This window comes from Triticum dicoccoides, chromosome 3A (genome assembly GCF_002162155.2).
Source record: "Triticum dicoccoides isolate Atlit2015 ecotype Zavitan chromosome 3A, WEW_v2.0, whole genome shotgun sequence".
In the NCBI taxonomy this organism is placed as follows: Eukaryota; Viridiplantae; Streptophyta; class Magnoliopsida; order Poales; family Poaceae; genus Triticum; species Triticum dicoccoides.
Genome location: NC_041384.1, coordinates 663756414 through 663764612, shown reverse-complemented (window position 1 = coordinate 663764612; position 8199 = coordinate 663756414).

Sequence of the window (8199 nt, the reverse complement as noted above, 5' to 3'; positions counted from 1 at the left end):
CATAGACTTAAACTTCCAAAACTTCATTGTGCGTTTTGGTCTGACTGATTCATCCATTTCGGTCATACCGAGATCACTAAGTCGATCTAGGTTTTCAATCTCGGTGCAACCGATTTGAACCTTTCGGTCACACCGAGTTTCAGTAACTGCTTGCAGTTATTAATCTCGGTGCCACCAAGTTGTTCCACTCGGTCACACCGACAGGGTCGGGCTATATATACTCACGGGCAAAATTTTGGAAATTTCTCTGAAACCCCTTCGCCCGTGCATAACTCGCTCTGCCTCTTGGGTCTCCGAATTGTCCTCTTCATCGCCAGCCGCCTCTTGTCGCTGGTCTCCACCGCCGTCAACGGAATTCTTCCCTGCCGTTGCCACCGTAGCGAGTTCATTGCCGTACTAGGGTATGGACTCGATCACAGTGCTATCCCCGTCCGATTCCTAGCACATTGTGTTCATTATGATTCTTACCACGATTGAAATGATCTTATCCAGTCAAAACACTCCGTAGATTAGAGTTGAATTGAAAATTTAGGGTTAGGTTTCCGCTGAAACCATCTCGGACCCACCGAGTTGTGGAACTCGGTACCACCGATTCGGCTCAGGCCATTGCACATGTAATTTTCGGTCTGACAGAGAATTGTGAATCGGTGTGACCGAGTTCAGGACTTTGTGAAACCCTAGCAGTCTCGGTGCCACCGAACTGTGACTCGGTCTGACCGAGTTCACTAGTTTAGGTTCCAACAGCTGCTTCTGTATCACTGAGTTTACAAATCGGTTGATCCGAAATGCTTTCTGTGGAAAACTAAAACTAAGTTTTTGACTCATTCTTTTGCAAAAACATCTGCATTTTGTGATGCTCATCCACTCTATCTCATCTATATCTATTCACAGGGTCTACTGTCAGTGTTTGCAATATGTCTGATCAGAGTGACAGCCAGAACAGGTCAGAGGAGCAGGTTCACCTGAGTGAGGGCACTAGTCCCTCTAGCAGTTCAGATGATGGTAGCAGGAGCACTCCCAGCAACTTGCCCAAAGCTGCCACCAGAACAAGGAAGAAAAAAACTTCAGAGTCTGAGGATGAAGACTATGTGGCCACTGAGGATGATGCCACATCAAAGAAGAAAGTGCTCAAGAAGGAGTACAGCTCAGCTGCAGTTAAGCCAGGGATGAAGATCAAAAGGCCAGCAGGAAGACAACCCATGTCAAAGGCCAGAGCATCTACTCAAGTCCCTTTGGGATCTGAACCTAAAGAGGCTGCTGCAGAAGGGAAGAAGAGGAAGGAGAGGATCAAAAAGACCACTACTAGAGTGCTTGGGAGATCCTCAATCGTGAGAGATTCTAAAGAGGAAGAGGAAGAAGAGGTTGCTGCACCAGCACCTAAGGCCCAGAAGCTTATGGGTGATGCTATCAGGAAAGGGGCTGCTTCATCAAAGCCCAAAGAAGCACCCAAAGTAGCCTCCAAGCCCAAGATTACACCTAAGAGGAATACCAGGAGTATACCAGCTGTTGAGAAGAACAAGGCCCCAGTGCCTGAAGTTGCTGCTGATGAAGATGATGAAGGACAAGTCCTGAGAAAGCTCAAACCCCAGATTCCAGACCACAATGATGCTCATCTTGTGGCTAAGAACATGAAGATCAGGAGAGACTCGGGGTTGAGGCTATGGAGAGAGACATATCCATATGCTACCAGGAGAAGGACTGCTGTTGATTACAGGTTCCACACAAAGGAACGGCAGGACTTCTATGAGATAGTACTGTTGGACAAGAAGCCTATAGTGTGTGAAATGAGGTGGGTCGACTGGAAGTATATCAAGGAAAATGAGGAACACTATCCTAGTGTGTTTGACAGCTTCAGTGCTTGTGGAGTTGCAGACTTTGTTGGGCAGAAGCTCACAAAGTGGAATGAGGAGCTCATAATGCAATTCTACTCCACAGCACACTTCTATCCAGATGGCAGGATAGTATGGATGTCTGAAGGTACAAGGTACCACTCAACTATTGAGGAATGGGAAAATCTGATCAATGCTCCTAAGGAAGAAGAAGATGACTTGGATGTCTATGCCAAAAAGAAGATGGATCACAACTCTATGGCAAACATGTACAAGGAGATTCCTGAAGATGATCTTGAGACTCACCAGTTCGGGTCAGTAAAACACTTGCTGTCAGGGCTGCCTACAATCAATTGGATCCTTAGGCACACTCTCTTGCCCAAGTCTGGTGATCACAGAATGATCAGAGGCCATGCAATTAACTTGCTACATATATTTGATGTGCCACAGAAGTTCAAGGTCATGAGCCTTATAGTTGAGACTATCAAGAGGACTGCAGCTGACAAGAAAAGAAGTTGTGGATATGCCCCACAGATCCAGGAGTTGATAAACTCAAAGATGGGCACAGGCACATACTTGTTGGATAAGGAACACTTGCCTATCTATCCTGACTTTGAGGACAATCAAGTTGTGATGAATGAGAATGAACCATCATCAGTACAAGCTCAAGAGAAGAAGGAGAAAGCAAAGAAAGAGAAGGCTGCCAAGATGCCAACTCAAGAGGAGGCATCTGAGTACTTTTTTGAAAAGCAAGCAAGATCAACTTGGCTACCTGATTGCATCCACTCTGAGGATTGAGAAGGGACTGGCCACCCTGACTCAAAACCAGAAAAGCTTGGAAAGAATCATGGAGCAAAAATTCTATGACTTGGATGTGAAGGTAACTGAGATTCAGTCTGTTGTGGAGCAACTTCAAGATGATATGCAGGAGAGGAAGGGCAGAACAACCACTGATGCATTTGCCAGAGTGCCTCGAGCTCAGAGATCAACTGCAGTGCCAGTAACAGACACCAGAGCCACTTCATCTGCACCAGCTACAACTTCAGTGCCACCAGCTCCAGCACCAACTCCATCAGCTCCATCCACTTCGACTGAAGCCTTCGTCCTTGGCGTTCTCCGGACACCACCACCTGAAGACCAAGCTTGTGAGACGTTCTAGTGCTATGCATTTTCTATGAACTTTTTGGTAACTTGTTGCCAAAGGGGGGGGGGATGTATAGATCATAGGCTTCGAGAGAGAGCATTTCTTTTTATTCTCTCTTGCTTTGGTGGTTGAACTTTGTCTATCTTTTGATTGCTTGAGATACTATGCTATTATCTGTGAGACATTGATGATCATGTGGTTGATCATAAGCTACACTTATGCTTGTTAGATGATATTATCTTACTTATCCTTATATGATCATTCACTTTGCTTGGTGATGAGTGCATGTATTTAATTCTTATCATTTTGAGCGCTCCACGAAGATGTATGTGACATGGAAGAGTAACCCATGATCCTAACTCATTGTGCATTTGCAGTCCAAAGCAAATCTTAAGATATGCACAAATTTAGGGGGAGCTCTTGCTTTTCACATACTTCTCAAAGCGACAATATCTTTCACTCTTATTATCATTTGTCGAAGATTTGATCTATATGTTGTCATCAATTACCAAAAAGGGGGAGATTGGAAGTGCAACTATCCCTGGGTGGTTTTGGTAATTCCTAACAACATATAGCTCATTGAGCTAACATTATTCCAAGATTAATATTTCAGGAAAAGCTCAATGAATGGCATGGCATGGATGAGGAAAGTGGATCCCTCAAAATTCTAAGGACAAAAAGTTTGGCTCAAGCTTGAAGCTCAAGACTCTACATTTTATATTTTAGTGATCCAAGATCACATTGAGTCTATAGGAAAAGCCAATACTATCAAGGAGGGATGAGGTGTTGCTTAATGGCTTGCTTGCTCAAAATGCTTAGTGATATGCTCCAAAATCCTCAACTACCTTCCCACATCCACATATGACCTAAAACAAAAGTCAAACTCGGCCCCACTGATTCTTTCTATCCGGCGCCACCGAGTTTCAAATGTCATAGCCACTGCCACAAACCTAGGAAAATCGGTCTCACCGATAGGGATCTCGGTCTCACCGTGATGGGATTGTAATCTCTCTGTTTCCCTTCGTAACGTTTCGGTCTTACCGAGATGAGCAATCGGTCCCACCGAGATTGCAATGTGAAGTCTCTGTTTCCCTTTTGCAACATTTCGGTCCCATCGAGATGAGCGAATCGGTCCCACCGAGTTTACCTGACCAACTCTCTGGTTAGCTTATTACCAAAATCGGTCCCACCGAGTTTGTGTAATCGGTCACACCAAGATTACGTTATGCCCTAACCCTAACCATATCGGTCCTACCGAGTTGCATCTCAGTCCCACCAAAAATCCTAACGGTCACTAGGTTTGCTGAATCGGTCCGACCGAGTTTAACCATTCGGTCCCATCGAGTTTGGGAAATTGTGTGTAACAGTTAGATTTTGTGTGGAGGCTATATATACCCCTCCACCCACTCTTCATTCGTGGAGAGAGCCATCAGAACATACCTACACTTCCAATACACATTTTCTGAGAGAGAACCACCTACACTTGTGTTGAGGTCAAGATATTCCATTCCAACCATATGAATCTTGATCTCTAGCCTTCCCCAGGTTGCTTTCCACCCAAATCTTCTTTCCACCAAATCCAAATACTATGAGAGAGAGTTGAGTGTTGGGGAGAGTATCATTTGAAGCACAAGAGCAAGGAGTTCATCATCAACACACCATTTGTTACTTCTTTGAGAGTGGTGCCTCCTAGATTGGCTAGGTGTCACTTGGGAGCCTCCGACAAGATTGTGGAGTTGAACCAAGGAGTTTGTAAGGGCAAGGAGATCGCCTACTTCGTGAAGATCTACCGCTAGTGAGGCAAGTCCTTTGTGGGCGACGGCCGTGATGGAATAGACAAGGTTGCTTCTTCGTGGACCCTTCGTGGGTGGAGCCCTCCATGGACTCGCGCAACCGTTACCCTCCGTGGGTTGAAGTCTCCATCAACGTGGATGTACGATAGCACCACCTATCAGAACCACGACAAAAACATCCGTGTCTCCAATTGCGTTTGAATCCTCCAAACCCTTCCCTTTACATTCTTGCAAGTTGCATGCTTTACTTTCCGCTACTCATATACTCTTTTGCATGCTTGCTTGAATCGTGTGGAGATTGCTTGACTTGTGCTAAGATAGCTAAAATCTGCCAAGAACTAAAATTGGGAAAAGGCTAGATTTTTATTTGGTCAAGTAGTCTAATCACCCCCCTCTAGAAATACTTTTGATCCTACAGAGGCTAAACCCTAGAAGGTAGCCTATGGTATGATTGTATGTTGTGATTGTTGTCCTACGGACTAAAACCCTTCGGTTTATATACACACCGGAGAGGGTTAGGGTTACACAAGGTCGGTTACAAAGGACGAGATATCCATATACGTATTGCCTAGCTTGCCTTCCATGCCAAATAGAGTCACATCCGGACACGAGGCGAAGTCTTCAATCTTGTATCTTCATAGTCTAACAGTCCGGCCAATGGAGATAGTCCGGCTGTCCGGAGACCCCCTAATCCAGGACTCCCACAGGTAACAAATAGTAGAAGTAAATAAGGTGCAGCAATATGTCCCAATCCTTTTTGTAGAAAAGGACAAGCCTGGATAAACTCTTATATGAAGGAAAACGCTCCCGAGGACACATGGGAATTATCGTCAAGCTAGTTTTCATCACGCTCATATGATTCGCGTTCGTTACTCTGATAATTTCATATGTGGGTGGACCGGTGCTTGGGTGCTTCCCTTCCTTGGACAAGAATCCCACTTATGATTAACCCCTCTTGCAAGCATCCGCAACTACAAAAGAAGTATTAAGGTAAACCTAACCATAGAATGAAACATATGGATCCAAATCAGACCCTTACGAAGCAACTCATAAACTAAGGGTTTAAGCTTCTGTCACTCTAGCAACCCATCATCTACTTATTACTTCCCAATGCCTTCCTCTAGGCCCAAACAATGGTGAAGTGTTATGTAGTCAACATTCACATGACACCACTAGAGGAAAGACAACATACATCTCATCAAAATACCGAACGAATACCAAATTCACATGACTACTTATAGCAAGACTTCTCCCATGTCCTTGGGAACAAATGTAACTATTCACAAATCATATTCATGTTCATAATCAGAGGGGTATTAAAGGATCTGAACATATGATCTTCCACCGAATAAACCAACTAGCATAAACAACAAGGAGTAATCAACACTACTAGCAACCCATAGGTACCAATCTGAGGCTTTGGGACAAAGATCGGATACAAGAGATGAACTAGGGTTTGAGATGAGATAGTGCTGGTGAAGATGTTGATGGATATTGACCCCCTCCTGATGAGAGGGTCGATGGTGATGATGATGGTGATGATTTCCCCCTCCTGGAGGGAAGTTTCCCCGGCAAAACGACTCCGTCGGAGCCCTAAATTGGTTCCGCCAAGGTTATGCCTCATGGCGGCGGAGTTTCATCCTGTGAGCTTGCTTATGATTTTTTTTTCGGATGAAAGACCTCATATAGCAGAAGATGGGCATCAAAGGGCTGCTAGAGGGCCCACGAGGCAGGGGGCGCGCCCAGGGGGTAGGGCACGCCCCCACCCTCCTGGATGGTGGGTGGCCCCCTCTGGTGCTTCCTTTGCCCAATATTTTTTATATATTCTGAAACGTGCTCCCGTGAAGTTTCAGGACTTTTGGAGTTGTGCAGAATAGGTCTCTAATATTTGCTCCTTTTCCAGCCCAGAATTCCTGCTGTCGGCATTCTCCCTCTTCATGTAAACCTTGTAAAACAAGAGAGAATAGGCATAAGTATTGTGACATAATGTGTAATAACAACCCATAATGTAATAAATATCGATATAAAGCAAGATGCAAAATGGATGTATCAACTCCCCCAAGATTAGACTGTCGGCGTTCTGGGAACGGGGGTCCCCAGACTTGCCTGCCTGCGGCGTGGCTCAAGTGGGGGCCCAGCGCGGCCCATCTTCATCAGCTCAAGCTCAAGACCCTCATGAGGGGCCGAGCCTCGCGGGGCGGACGACAGAAAGCTTCCTCAGAGGCAGCCTCATCAGGCGGGCTCGCGAGGTGGCGGAGAGATCAAGGCAGGGGTACCTTGCGAGGAGCCCGTGACGCAAGCCATGACGATCGAGACTAGGTGGGCACCGGCCTGCGCAGTGTCCTTGTTTCCCCTTTGGTGCAAAAGGGGCAAGCACAGGCCAAGGCATCGAGCAAAGGTTACCATTCCGGCGCAACGAGCCCAAGACCAACAGAGTGGCAGTATGGAGGTCACCGTGGAGCCCAAGACGGCGTCATCACCAGTGCTTTTGGCAGCCGAAGACCACCTTTGGTCAGGATAACTTGTACTAGATGTTCCCCTTCAAAATAGACAATTGTTGGTGCCCTTCCCGCTCATTATTTGGGGAGAGGCCCAGGGCCTCTATAAATAGAGCTAGCCACCACAGAGGAAGGGGCACACCCAAGGGCAGAGACATCTAGAGATCTGATAGAGCCCTAGCAGAGAGAGAGAGAGGCGACTGAACTCATCCAAGCAGTTCATCACACCAGCTCAAGAACACCTCTCGCGAGGCTGTTCTTCCCTTGTACTGTTCATCATCAGCCCCTGAGGCAATCCACCACACCACGCACTGGAGTAGGGTATTACACCACAACGGTGGCCCGAACTAGTATAAACCTCGCATCCCTTGTGTTGTTCGTTGTTTCCAGCTTAAATCACGCGACGAGATTGGACGTAGATCGGTAGGGGAGAGATCTCCGTGCGCACCCCAGTGTTCGAACCTTGAGGGTCTGCCGAAACCCGAAATCTGACATTTGGCGCGCCAGGTAGGGGTGCGCCGGAATTCTCCCTCCTGACGACCCGCTCTCCCCCAACATCGCATTCCGCCCTCATGGCGGACAACGTGCCGCCCGCTCCAGCAGCTGATGCCGGCACTGGGGTCAGGGGGCTCCGGGCCTTGGCCCCCACCCTGCGACAGGAGCAGTGGCCGCACAAGTTCAAGCCCGAGATGCCGCTGCGCTACAACAGCGTGACAGACCCGATGATTTTCCTGCTGGCGTACGAGGAGGCTGTCCTTAGAGCCGGGGGCGACGACCGGGTGATGGCCACTGGTTACCCATGTCCCTCACCGGCGTCCCGCGCGCGTGGATCCTCCACCTGCCAATGGCTTCTGTCACCTCCTGGGAGGAGCTGCGCAACCACTTCCTCGCCCGTTTCACCGCACCAGCGCCGCCCGTCGTCGCAGCTCTCCTAG